The sequence below is a fragment of the Mastomys coucha genome, unplaced genomic scaffold (genome assembly GCF_008632895.1).
Source record: "Mastomys coucha isolate ucsf_1 unplaced genomic scaffold, UCSF_Mcou_1 pScaffold12, whole genome shotgun sequence".
Lineage (NCBI taxonomy): Eukaryota > Metazoa > Chordata > Mammalia > Rodentia > Muridae > Mastomys > Mastomys coucha.
In genome coordinates this window covers 87,833,859-87,847,698 of record NW_022196894.1, presented here as the reverse complement: position 1 = coordinate 87,847,698, position 13,840 = coordinate 87,833,859, and positions in this window count along the sequence as shown.

The following is a 13,840-nucleotide window of genomic DNA, read 5'->3' as shown; positions in this document are numbered from 1 at the left end:
TGTGAGGCCTGCGTGAACAGGTTAGGAGAGTGTCTCAAAAACCTTACCTAGTTTAATCCCAGCACTTGGGAGGCAGAGGCAGGTGGATTTCTGAGTTCGAGACCAGCCTGGCCTACAGAGTTCCAGGACAGCCAGGGCTACACAAGAGAAACCCTGTCTCAAAAAAAACAAAAACCAAAAAAACAAAGCAAAACAAAACAAACAAACAAAAAAAAAAAACCTTACCTAGACATCAAAAGAGCTTGGACCCTGCTGGGGAAGCCCACAGTCCTCTAGCAGACCTAGGAGCCTCCCTCCAGGAAAGCTGGTCCTGGAGCCCAAGTGGAGTGCTTTTAGTCCCTCTTCCAAATGTGCATTTTCCAGAGTGAAGTTTATTAAAGTTTTGCTCTCTTTGAAAAAAAAAAAAAAACAATAAAAGACAAGACTGCCGGCATAACAAAAGAAAATGTTTCCAAAATAATAGCTCTGGTGTGACTTTAACATCAAGGGCACATTATAACAAGTAGGCCCCCAGATCTTAGCACAACTGACTCCATGATGGAAGTGCCATTCAGGCTGTAAAACCTAGTGCCACTTGGCAAAAGTAAAGCAAAGACCTAACGCATTAAAGCCCATAGTGCTGGGAAAGTCTCTGAAAGTACTAACCATGCTTTTTGGCTTCTGTACTTCTGCTTCCTGTTAACTGAAGTATGTCAACCCATATGTGTGCTTAAAAGCTCACTCTGAGGAAGGTTCAGGACTACCCTGGGATCCCAAACACCCAGTATAGTCACTGTTGGCTCATATAAACTTTCTGTTAGCACATGTCCAGGTAGCCTTCACTGGTGGATGTCCTACAACAATAGAAGCAACAGAGAACTCAGTCTTTTTCAAATGGGTGTGGCATGGAACAGACATCTGTCCAAATGAGCTACATGAATAACCAGAGAGCTCACAAAAAGATTGCAATATTATTGTTATTCAGGAAATAGATATGAAAACCCTAGTGAAATGTCACTTCACATGCAGCAAGATGGTCACATTTTTTTTTTCTAAAGTGTGAGCTAACAAGGGGAAGGAACATAATGAAACAAATGCCACAAGCCTGGGGGGGGAGGCATGGGGCAACTATTCAACACAGCCCCTCCATGCAATGAAGAGCTACAGGCAATGCAAGATGCGTGAAGCTGCTGACATAGCATGGCTCACTGACTCTGTTGCTTAATTTTTGTCAACTTGACACAAGCTAGAGTCATCTGGGAAGAGAGACCTCACTTAAGAAAATGCCTCTAGGACTGGAGAGATGGCTCAGTGGTTAAGAACATCGACTGCTCTTCCAGAGATCCTGAGTTCAATTCCCAGCAACCACATGGTGGCTCACAACCATCTGTAATGAGATCTGATGCCCTCTTCTGGTATGTGTCTGAAGACAGCTACTGTGTATTCATGCAAAATAAATCTTAAAAAAGAAAAAGAGAAAATGCCTCCATCAGATTGGACTACAGGCAAGTCTATGGGGACATTTTCATGATTAATGATTGGTGTGGGAGGGCCCAGACCACTGTAGGCAGTGCTGCCCCCCAGATCTGGTGGCTATGGTCATGGATTGTATAAGGCAGGCTGAATAAGACATGCATGGAGAGAAAACCAGTAAGCCGCCTTTCTCCATGGCCTCTGCTTCAGTTCCTGCCTCCAGGTTCTACCCTTGAGCTCCTGTCCTAGTTTCCATCAGTGATAGACTACAAAGTGTAAGAAGCTTCCTTCCCAAGTTGCTTTTTGGTCATGGTATTTTATCACAACCACAGAGAAGCAAACAAAGACACTGTGTTACAGAAACCTTTCAGAAAACAGATTGTAATACTCTCTGAAATAATGATTGACAAGGAGAAGACAGCATGTGACGCCCATGGTTGGCCAAAGTGTGTGTCTATGAATAGATTCTATAACGTGAGACAGGATGTCCACATACAACTTTGCTGATAAACTCATTTTCTAAAGAAAGCAGGACAGCCTGCAATCCATACTTTGTAGGGAAAGGACCTGTTGTTTCTTCCTTCCTTGCTGCTTGTGGCTCATGATGAAGGCTTCCAGTCCCCTTTCTGTTCTGGCTGCTCTACAGCTAGGTCTTTATCACTCACTAGTCCAAGAGCAGACCTAGAGGCCTCAAGCTCATAGAAAGGATGCATAGCCCCCATCAGCAAGTGACTTAAACGAGAGTCAGTGCCACTGCCGGGAAATTCCACATTCTTCCCTGCCACTTCCATACTCATCTTCTTCCTGGGCACTGGCTTCCTACCAAGTTGTTGGGCTCCTTCTTCTTATGAAATAAGCCTCTTCCACCACTCTAGAAGCTTCCAGAAATTTCAAGATTCCTCCTACTTGGTTTTGCATAAAGCACAATACCATCTTTGCTCACAACCAAAATTTACCTACTGTAGTATCTCTAGAAGTCAAAATAACAGCCTGGTTTTTTTTTCCTTATGGACGTGCTGTATTCTTTCCAGACAGTGGTTCCAAATGCTGTGATCTAAAAAGCTGAATACTATAAGTACTCAATTAAAACACAGACCCCTGAGTCCCAGCCTGGTGCTACTGGACTCAACTGAAGGTATCTGGTGTCTCCCCAAGCCAGCGACTCTAGAGAACTGTGAGGATCACTTGGCAGACAGGCATGTTACTTAACTTGCAAATGTTTCTCTTTCTGTTACAGGTGACTTGATACCCAGACAGATAGATAGACAGACAGACAGACAGATAGAGATATTGCATGTACCTGGTTCAGTGATGTAAATTCACTGTAAGATATTCAACATGCTGCTGGCAAAACCGTTGTGAGCAATTTGGTTCTAACAGGAAAAGCTAATGAAAACTGCCCCATCAGATCAGAGAGATGTGATTGGATCTTGTTGCTGTCGATCACACCTGTGCCAAGAGAGGCCTTAAAAATTCCAACAGCTCCTCCTGAGTAGACACATAGCTGCAGGATGCTGGTCTGTTTAGATGTATGCAAATGCAAGCAGTACAGAACAGTACGGAAATCACACAGGGTAATGATATGTGAACAATTGTAATCTTTTAAAAAAGAAAGAAAGGGGAGAACAAACTGTCTTTTTTGAGATGCCCAAGTCTCTGGCTGTCCTGAGACATTTACCATCTAGTTAATCAGGAATTAGCTTGAGGAAGAGAGCCCGCTCTTGATTTTAGTCAACAAATGCTTTTCAAAACATGCTAAGGTTCACATAATACTTCATTTTAAACTGTTACGGCCTAAATAGAGTGACTGTCTGAGGAGTGACAGGGCTTCCTGTGAACACAGAAGGTAAACTTCGGGCATGGACTTTTTAGGACATGGAGTCTGGCTTAGTTACAGTTTCTATTGTTGTACCCATGACCAGAAAGCAAGTTGGGAAGGAAAGTGATTATTTGGCTTGTGCTTCCACACCATGGTTTATCGTTGAAGGAAGTCAGGACAGGAAATTAACAAGGCAGGAACCTGAAGACAGAAGCTGATGCAGAGGCCACGGGGGGTGTTGCTTACTGGATTGCTCCTCATGGCTTGCTCAGCCTGCTTTCGTATAGAACCCAGGAACACCAGCCAGCCAAGGGATGGAGCCACCCACATGAGCTGGGCCCTCCCACATCAATCACTAATTAAGAAAATAAATACCCAACAGCTGGATCTTATGGGGACATTTTCTCAGTTGAGGTTCTCTCCTCTCTGATGACTCTAGCTTGTGTCAAATTGACATAAAAGTAGAATGTAGGGAGTCTTAACTGACTTATAAAGTGTCTTACTATCTTCCAGGCTCCTAGGTGAATTTCAAATGGCTGAAGTTATAATATAATAAGTTTCTCCTTAAAAAAATATAATTAATTTGCACTTATAGATTGTTGTGTTGCTGTTCAAACTTTTTTTCTGGGTTTTGTTGGTTTGTTTGACTTTTTTTTTTTTTGGTTACCCCCATGAAACATTTAATTTCACAAACATATTATATGATGTCCATATGCCAAGCCAGGGCCTTCTTTTTTTACTGGGGAAAAACCAGTAGTCTTTTGACAGCAATGGTGTACTGCATTCATCCCTCACACCTAGAGAAGCGCAGGTGGGCTCTGCCATAAGTCTAAGGATGGACCACTGTAGTCTCATTTCAACCAATGCCTCCCATCACAGTACATATCTTTAAGAATATGAGAACATGAGGACCAGCAGGACGCAGGCACACAAGAACTCCACCAGCCCAGTGACATGGGTTTCTTCCGGTCTGTCATGGCTGGCCAGTGCCCTGAGCAGACCTTGGATACAAACTCCTCAGCTAGTCGCACAACACCCAGAGGAAGTACCATTCCCAGGCGCTCTAACAAGCCCAGGATCACAGGATCCCAGAGACAGATTGACTTTGAGGAGTTCTAACACAACCAGGATCACAGGAAGGATAGACTCCAGACTTAGCAAGGGCAGGTAGCACTAGAGTTAACCAGATTGGGGGTGGGGTGCAAGCATAAGAAAATATGCAACACAAACCAAGGTTACTTGGCATCATCAGAACCCAATTCTCCTACCATAACAACTCCTGGACATACCATCACACCGGAAAAGCAAGATTCAGATATAAAATCACTTCTCATGATGATGATACAGGACTTTAAGAAAGACATAAATAACTCCCTCAAAGAAATACAGGAGAACACAGGTAAACAGCTAGAAGCCCTTCAAGAGGAAACATGAAAATCTCTTAAAGAACTACAGGAAAACACAATCAAACAGGTGAAGGAAATGAACAAAACCATCCAGAATCTAAAAATGGAAATAGAAACAATAAAGAAATCAGAGAGACAACCCTGGAGATACAAAACCTAGGAAAGAAATCAGGAGTCACAGATGCAAACATCACCAACAGAATACAAGAAATAGAAGAGAGAGTCTCAGAGGCAGAAGACACCATAGAAAGCATTGACACAACTGTCAAAGAAAATGCAAAAAGCAAAAAGCTCCTAACCCAAAACATCCAGGAAATCCAGGATACAATGAGAAGACCAAACCTAAGGATCATAGGTATAGAAGAGAGTGAAGACTCCAAAGGTAATGGGCCAGTAAATATCTTAAACAAAATTATAGAAAAAAAAAAAAAAACTTCCCTAACCTAAAGAAAGAGATGCCCATGAACATACAAGAAGCCTACAGAACTCCAAATAGACTCTCAACCAGAAAAGAAATTCCTCCCGTTACATAATAATCAAACCGTCACATAATAATCAAAACATCAAATGCACTAAACAAAGAAAGAATTTTAAAAGCAGTAAAGGAAAAAGGTCAAGTAACATATAAAGGCAGGCCTATCAGAATTACACCAGACTTCTCACCAGAAACTATGAAAGCTAGAAGATCCTGGGCAGATGTCATACAGACCCTACAAGAACACAAATGCCAGCCCAGGCTACTATACCCAGCAAAAATCTCAATTACCATAGATGGAGAAAACAAGATATTCCATGACAAAACAAAATTTACGCAATATCTTTCCTCAAATCCAGCCCTACAAAGGATAATAGATGGAAAACATCTACATAAGGAGCAAAACTACACCCTAGAAGAAGCAAGAAAGTAATCTTTCAACAAATCCACACAAACCTAACTCCACCTCTTACAACAAAAACAACAGGAAGCGACAATTACTTTTTCTTAGTATCTTAATATGAAAATTAATATTACCAACATATCCTAATCGATTGAAATCCAAAAATATGAAGAATTAGAAATTTATTGGCTGTCATCCAATGGTCTCTCTAGTCTGGTAATTGGAGAAACAGGTCCAATATTGTATGATCCATGTATACTTTCTGCTTGTTTGTTCATGACAGTGTCTTGCTGTGTACCACATAATGGTCTTGAAATCTTGTTTCTCCTGTCTCAGCCTCTCTACTAGTAGTATTGTTTATTTCATGTTTTTACACCATACTATGGTTTTCAGAACAGCTTACATATTTCAAAAGTATTCATACAGCCAAAAGAAACAAAGACAATTAACTTGGGAGGTGGCTTGTAAGAGAACAACAAAGAGTGAATGCTTTGCTTAACATTTGTAACTATTGTATCAAGTCTGAAGAAGATGACTTTATAAGTTACTCTTTCTCTGAGATGAATGCTTTCAAAATCATCACAGCCAGTGAACCAGATTCTTACCCTCACCTAACGTCTGTGCCACCCTCCAAGCAGAACCATTGTTCATTGAAACAGTTGGTGAATGACTTTATGGATAGACCATCTTAATACGCACACCATTCCTTAAATGAATGTAATCTCTTCTCTGTGGGCTGAGAATAAATTCACTCACTCAAGTCAAAGAGCTTTGAGCATAGCAGGAAGTCTGTAGCCAAAAATCGTGCCTACAATTCATTCCTTGGCGCAGTAGAACTGTCAACTCTCAGTTTAGTTATGATGGAAGTAAAATCCTTTGGAAATCTGAGGGTCATTGAAGTACAGTCTTATTACAATGAACTCCAATGTCTAAAAATTGTTCTTATTTTGGGCTTGTACCACAGTAAGATCCAAGATTTTAAGCTCTACTAAATACAAAACAAACAAACAAACAAACAAACAGACTTTATATATGTATGTTCATTTAAAAAAATACTAGTAATGATGTATTATTTTAAAATATACAGTCAATGTGTTTGGAGTTATTTAAAATTTATATTGAGAAAAATGTATGTATTTTCAGTATTGCTGTAGACAAGCATCTACATAAGGCTGTTAAATTGATTATTGTCTTATATCAAACAACTTTTATAATACTCATTTTTATTGTTATAATATTTTATAAATTTTAAAGTATATTACAAAAAAGGTATTGTAGGTATTGAAGGGGGGTCTCTGGGAGGAGTTGAGATATAAAAGGAAAACAAGAATGTGATTTAATTCTATTTACTTAAAATATGTTTTTAAATGTTACAAAATTCAGTTAATTTGAAATCATGTATCTTTTCTCATCATAATGCAATAAAACTTAAATCAATAATACAAAAAAAAAATGAGAACATGTGTAAACAAGACTTAATTTCAAAACGTAACACCCTTATACTAGCTTACCAGGGCCTCTGTAACAGAACACCACAGACTAGGAGGCCTAGCAAATAGAAACCCATTATCTCACAATTCTGGGGACCAGAAGCCTATGCTAACTGTGCCAGCAAATTTGGTTTCTTCCAGAGCTTTTCTTTGACATGTAGACAGTTCCTTTCTCCACCAGGCTTCACAAGATCTAATCCTCGGTGAGTATCCGAACCTGATGCATTTTGCTCACTTTCAGCTCCTTTATCCTCTCCCACCTCCTCATGACCCTCTTCTCCCCAACCAGTCCCTCTCCCATTTTCATGACACCATCTGTCTATTTCTTTTGTTTTGCCTTTGTGACCCACTGAGTCTAACTTGGGGTTTGCTTGCATACGTTGAGGGGTATTGACTGAAGCATGGGGACATTCACAGTGACTATATCACTGAAGAAAATAACAACCTTCCTCTAGCAACCATCACTGGCCAATAGCCAGCTTCTGGAGCATTCCCCAGCCGTGATTTACCTGGGCTTGTGCAGATCGCTGCGAGTTCATGAGAGCAAGAGCCACACCATGTGGGGAAGACAGTGTGTACACTCCTGATGTCCCCAGCTCTTAACCTTCCTTCCTCCTCCCTTTCCACCGTGCTCCCTGAACCTTGGAAAGGGGTGATATGGATGTCCCACTTATGACTGAGCTCTCAACACTCACTTGTTCTCAGCGCTTCAACTAACTACACTTCCATAGACTGATTGTGGGCTGTGACAAACAGGTGCTTCTTTAGCCAGTGCTGAGTGCAGCACCGGTCTATGGATGTAAACGTAAATATTTAGTAGGCAGCAGGTACCATACCTATCTAGCAAAATAAAAAAGAGATTCCACTGACCTCCAAGCTATGGGCTTTGGCCAGGTTTATGGTACCAGTAGTGATTTTCCTACTGTGGGGTAGGCCTCAAACTCAATCAGAAAGCAGCTGGTTACCCTTATAACAGACATGCCACTACTACACCTGGGGTTATATCATGCCTGGCAAATTGATATGGTGCTCTCATAGTCACAGCTGGATGTGACCACTGATGAATCTTCTCTCCCAGCAGCTGGCATGGCACTTTCTGGCACCATGAAAACAGGCTAGCGGACACCTTGAAATTCTGATCCTGGTCTCTGCCTGTTCTCAGTGATAATTAACGGGAGGAAAAGCTTTGGGTGGGACACCCGGACATAGAGTCCCCTACCAGTTCCCTTTGTGATTCACTGCATGTCACATGGAAAACTAGCTGGCAGCTCAGATCAAGACCTCTGGCTCTCTTCCTTCCCAACTTTCTCTATCCTAGAGGGTGAACCATTTCAGCCCTGACTCCAAAACTGAATGTGCCCAGTGGTCTCTTCAAACACCCAAAGAGATCATATGCAGGACTGGCATCAGCCATCAAAGGAAACTTAACTTCTCACTCTCTTAACTTCAAACCCCACCACAAATCAGAACCTTTGTTCTCTGAGAGCTAGCTTCCTGCTTCCCTTTGCTGTCCCCCTTCCCCCTACCTTGGAGAACTGTTTCCCACGTTATGTAAAGGGGTTCCATAATTAGTCATTCTAATTTGAATCATTTTCAAAGGATTGTTAACATCCTTACCTTTTTAATTTTAGTTTAATTCCTAGTGAATTGATTCTAAGTGATTTTTCTCTTGTGCATAATTAGGTTTTTTTCCTTTTGAAAAAAAAAGTATTAAAATATTTTTTTTTAAAGGTGAGGTGGTTAGTTGGTATGAACTTAAATTCTCACCACCTACATCTCAATATTCGTGAAATGTCTTGAGTTGATGACATTAAGTCACTGCTCTCCAAGGAAAGAAGGGACAAGGGAAGGGTGGAGGGAAGGAGGGAGGGAGGAAGGGAGGGAACTATATATGAAGTTGAACATGTCGGCATATTCCCTGGGAAAATTATGTACACAGAAAAGAAAAGAAAAAAAAGATCTGAGGCTAACTTAAGTAAATAGGAAGATTCGAGATGTGCTCAGAAAAGAAGCCATACACATGAGCCAACATACACAGTTTGGGTCAGAAAGAACATGGGCTGCATGGGCTGCTGGGCACATGGAACCACAGCACTGACATCAAAACCCAACAGGGGATATTTTCTACTTTCTAGCAGAGGAAATGAGGTGAGAGATGCATTGGAGACATCTCGCTGAGATGACGAGCATCATCAGCACTTACACATCCCTACCCTGCCCACCCCCACCCCTTTCCTAATCCTGGGACCTCCACAGCTCTGTGCATACCTGCCATCCTGCTTCCACGCCTCCCATACCCATCTCTATCATTTGACTCCATCGACCCATTCCCAGAGTTCTACTTCCACCTTCTCCGAGAGCAGTTACTTCTAGAGACATCCTCAAGCATTTTCCAATGCCAGCCCTAAGTCCCCACGCCCTACTCATTATCCTTTTACAGCATGGTATCAAGGACACAGGATCCTGCTTCCTTTTTATAAACAGAGTAGAGGTTTATTAAAGACATTTTAAACGCATATCTATAGCACAGAGGTTAATAGAGACATAGTCAGGAAACCATACCATAGCCATGAGCGGTGCAGGCCTCTGAAAGGAGAGCCACCCTCATTGTCCACTGAATAATTGAGGATTTTGTAGGATCCATGCTGCTATGCCATGCCTTATGATATTTTCATAATCTATAATATGTAATACATGGTCAGCCTTTTTAGGTAACAAGCAATCCCCAAATCCCCAAGCCTTCTAGCATCCAGCCTTTAATTCTTGTTTTTATTAAATGAAGGGTCCAGTGTGGTAAAGCGCCTTTCAGTCTGTCTCATGTGTCCTCTTGCTCTGAGAACACCCATGTTGGAGGAACAGCCCCGTGTGCCAAGCTCTTCTTTCTCAGACAACAGGGACACAAATGACCAAGTCATTCTCTGTTTAAAACTTTTGCTCCAATGGGCCTCAACCACATTAGCTCACATCCCATTGGCAGATAGTGTCTCCTTACCTCATTGGCCAAAACTGGACCATGTGAGCACTTATAAACCAATCTCTAGAGAGATCTCTAATGCATGTTGAGTAACTGAATGTTTGGGTTATTATTTGAATCTAAATTGTGCTCCCACAGGCTGTGTTTTATGCTTGCATACCCCATGGGGATGCCATTGAGAGGTGGGAGGCAGCGGAACCTTCAGGAAATGGGGGAGCTAGCTGGAAAAACTGGGTCGCTAGAAGCAAACCTTTGTAGGTCTTCCTCGGTCCCCCCTCCTTTCCCCATCTACCATGATGTGAACAGTCTCCTCCACATGCTCCCACCATGATCTGAGCCACCTCCTTCAGCCTTTTCTATCACAAGGGTCTGAGGCTCTCACAAACTGTAAGCCAAAATAAACAAAGTTGAGTGACTTAGAAAGAAAAAGATTTACTTGGCTCATAGTTAGAGCTTTGGAAGTCCAAAATCTGGTGGCCAGATCTGGTGGCCTCTGTGAGATCCCGAGAGTGTCACAACATGGTGAATGATCTTTTACAACTCATCTTCCAAAGAACTGACCTGTTCCCACAAGAACTATATTAGCCCCTTCTGCAGGTGGTGCCCCAGGGACCGAATCATTTCTGAAAGGCCCCACCACCTCACTAGTATTACACTGGACCAAGTTTCCATCACAGCTGCCTCTGGGAGACACACCCAACCCACAGTCACACTTGTAGCCTCAAAGCAAAAGAAAAGCAAGGCCTTCTATCCTGGATCTGCAGCCACTTAAAACTCACCCTAATCTGAATGGCATGATAATGTTCTGGAGAATAATTAAACATGGGATTCTGTCAAAATGAAGGAAGCAATAACTGGTGCGTGCATGCACGTGTGCGTGCGTGCGTGCGTGCGTGCGTGCGTGCGTGCATGTGTGCATGTGTGCATATGTGCATGTCTGTGTGTGTGTGTGTGTGTGTGTGTCTGTGTTTGTATGTGTGTGTGTCTGTGTTGTGTCTATGTTTGTATAAGTGAAGGGCAGAGATCAACCTCAGCAGTCATGCCTCAACACTTTTGTCCTAAGACAAGATTTCTTACTGGGTCCCAGGGCTTGTTGATTCTGCTAGGCTGCCTGGCCAGCGATTGTCAGAGATCCCACTATCCCAGTCTCTTCAGTGCAGGGATTACATGAATGTGCTTCTGCACGCAGGTTCGGAGATTGAAGTTAGGTTGCCATGTTTGTGCAGCAAGTATTTTAACAACTGAGGCATCTCTTTAGCCCTGTTCTAGGGAAACTAACAACGTCCGCCATTGTATGGGAAGGATCCTACTAACCTCCAAAAGTTGTCTTTGCTGAAGAAAAGGCTTCTGGGATTCGGCAGAACAAGCTTTTTATTGAGGACTGGAAAGGGGCCACAGAAGCTCTGCTGAGGTTGGGTCCTCCACCAAAACAGCACAGAGAGGAAACGAGCTCCCCTTCATCCTGTCTTTCCTACCCACCCTTTGTCTCTGTCATTTTTATTAAGTGTCTCTCTCCCCACCACAGAGTCCATCCTGGCATTTCCTGCTCTAGACCCTATAAGTTTCTAAATCACCACCTTCTTTCAGGATGTCCTCAAGAGCCCAGGGGAGGAGTTCAGATGCATGTCCTCGAGGTGTACCTCCGACGTAACATGTGAGCCTCATGTGGGTTCCAGGAAGGGAAGAGAGAGGTGAAGGTAAACAGAAGGGACACATGGAAAAGAAACAGTGGAAATCTGGAGACTTGAAGCTCAGGGAAACTGTTAGAAAACAAAACAATCTGCCTTCACCTGCGTCCCAGACTGGCACCCCTCTGCCTCCTGCCCCCTCCTCATCAGATCCTCACAGTAGCTGGCCTGTGATTGGCCAGAGATCAACCGAAACGCCTGAATGTGCACGTTCCCTGGTGGGGCGTCCTCGCTGCTGGTGGGACATCCTTGCTGGCACTCCATCACTCAGGCTCACTCCTTCCATTCTGTTGCCCTCCATTTCTTGGCTTTTTATTGTTGTTTCATGGTCGCAAGATGGTTGCCATAGGAATCCTGACTGGATCCCTTATTTCCCCGCATTCTATCAGGGGACCAAACATATTTTTCACAAACTATCAACGCTGATCAAAACCTGGTCACACAGTCCCCAGCACCCACAAAGGAATAGCAATCTGAGGATTTGACAAGCGAGAGCAACTTACCTGGGACTGGTTTAGGAATGATCACAATTCATCTCTAAGAGTGGGACACTTCGCTGCCTTTCCGTTCCTTTCAAAAACTCCTAAGACAAGAATGGTGGGTACCCAGATCTCCTAGCCTTCCAAACTGACTAGACGCTCTGAGAGGAAGGTTCTCCTTTTCTTATCTTCCTAATAAACATGAGTATCATGACTGGTCCAATGGCATCTACCTCTCAGTTTTAAAGAAATGACAATGGGGGCTGAAGAGACGCTTCTGTGGTTAGAAGCACGGTCCATTCTTCCAGAAGATCTGGCTTCAATTTCCAGCACTTTCACATCGGCTCATAACCATCTGTAACTCCAGTTCTGGGGATTCAGTGCCCTCTTCTGGCCTGTATAGGCACCAAGCTTGCACATGATATACAGACATACATGCAAGCAAAACACACACATTAATTAACAAAATAATTATAATTTCAAAAAAAAAAAGTAAGGATATGATGGATGGGTTAATGGAGACCTTGCTGTCTCAAAGCCACTGAGGATTAATAAGCTAACCTATGTAGCTCTGGACACACAGTAAACACTCATTACATGCAGGTCAAAGCTGGCTGTATCTCCACCTACATCAAAACCTTCCACAGCCACAGGGGAGAGATCAAGTTCAAATTGCTCAAGCTATCTAGACTTCACACAGCTCCTGCATCTCCCTCTCACTGTTACAATCATGGTGTCTCCTGTCTTGGCAACAAGACCTGCTCTTCCACCTGGGAAGGATGGACTCTACTCATCTTTCCCATCTCAGTCTGGGAGTCTCTTCCCTTGAGCTTCACTTGTGATTTCTCCTAGGCTGAGCCAAGGTTGGTTCCCAGAGAGAGTGGAGACAGAGACAGAGAAAGAGGCAGAGACACAGAGAGAAGTCCCAGAGTCAAACATCTAAGGAGAACGTAGTGAGCAGGGAGAGTTTTCGGAGCAAACAGGCAGAGAGCGCCCTGTAAGCATGTACCGCCAAGACCTCAGGATAACCCTGGAACTCGGCAGCACCAACTTTCTCCTTCTGACTCTGGAAGGTTTACAGGAGGCAATGCTGCAGATCCTTCCAGGATACTGAGCTGCATGAGACTGCCAAACAGAAGTGGGATCCTCAGTGAAGCTCCCCAAAATAATTTGGAAAGACCCCTGAGTACCTGGGCACTTACACTGCAGTCACAACCTCTTGAGGTCCCTCAGTGTGAAGGGAAGTATTTCCCTGTACACCTTGTACCCCCAAAGCTGAATGGCTTGTTATCCTCAGTCTTCACACTTCCCCTAGCCTCTTCCCTCTCCCCAGGATACCTCCATCCTCTACACTCTCTCACACATATACCCAGGGTCCCATCGCATGTTCTTAGGCCCACTGTTCCTCCCTGGAGCTTCTCCCACCTGGGGCCTCTTCTTGCCCCCAAGAATGCTGCATACTGAGCCAGTGCCCTCTAAAGCACCATGCTCTCTTCTGGCTGCTGCACACATGCTCTCAATCGATCCAGGTTACCGGCTTCATCATGAACAGCACCTAGAACCCTGGGTCCTGCTCTCTCAGTTTCTTTCTCATTCACTCTTTACCCCTTCTACCATTTCCTTCTTTGATTTTACTTATTTTAGTTAGTTGGGG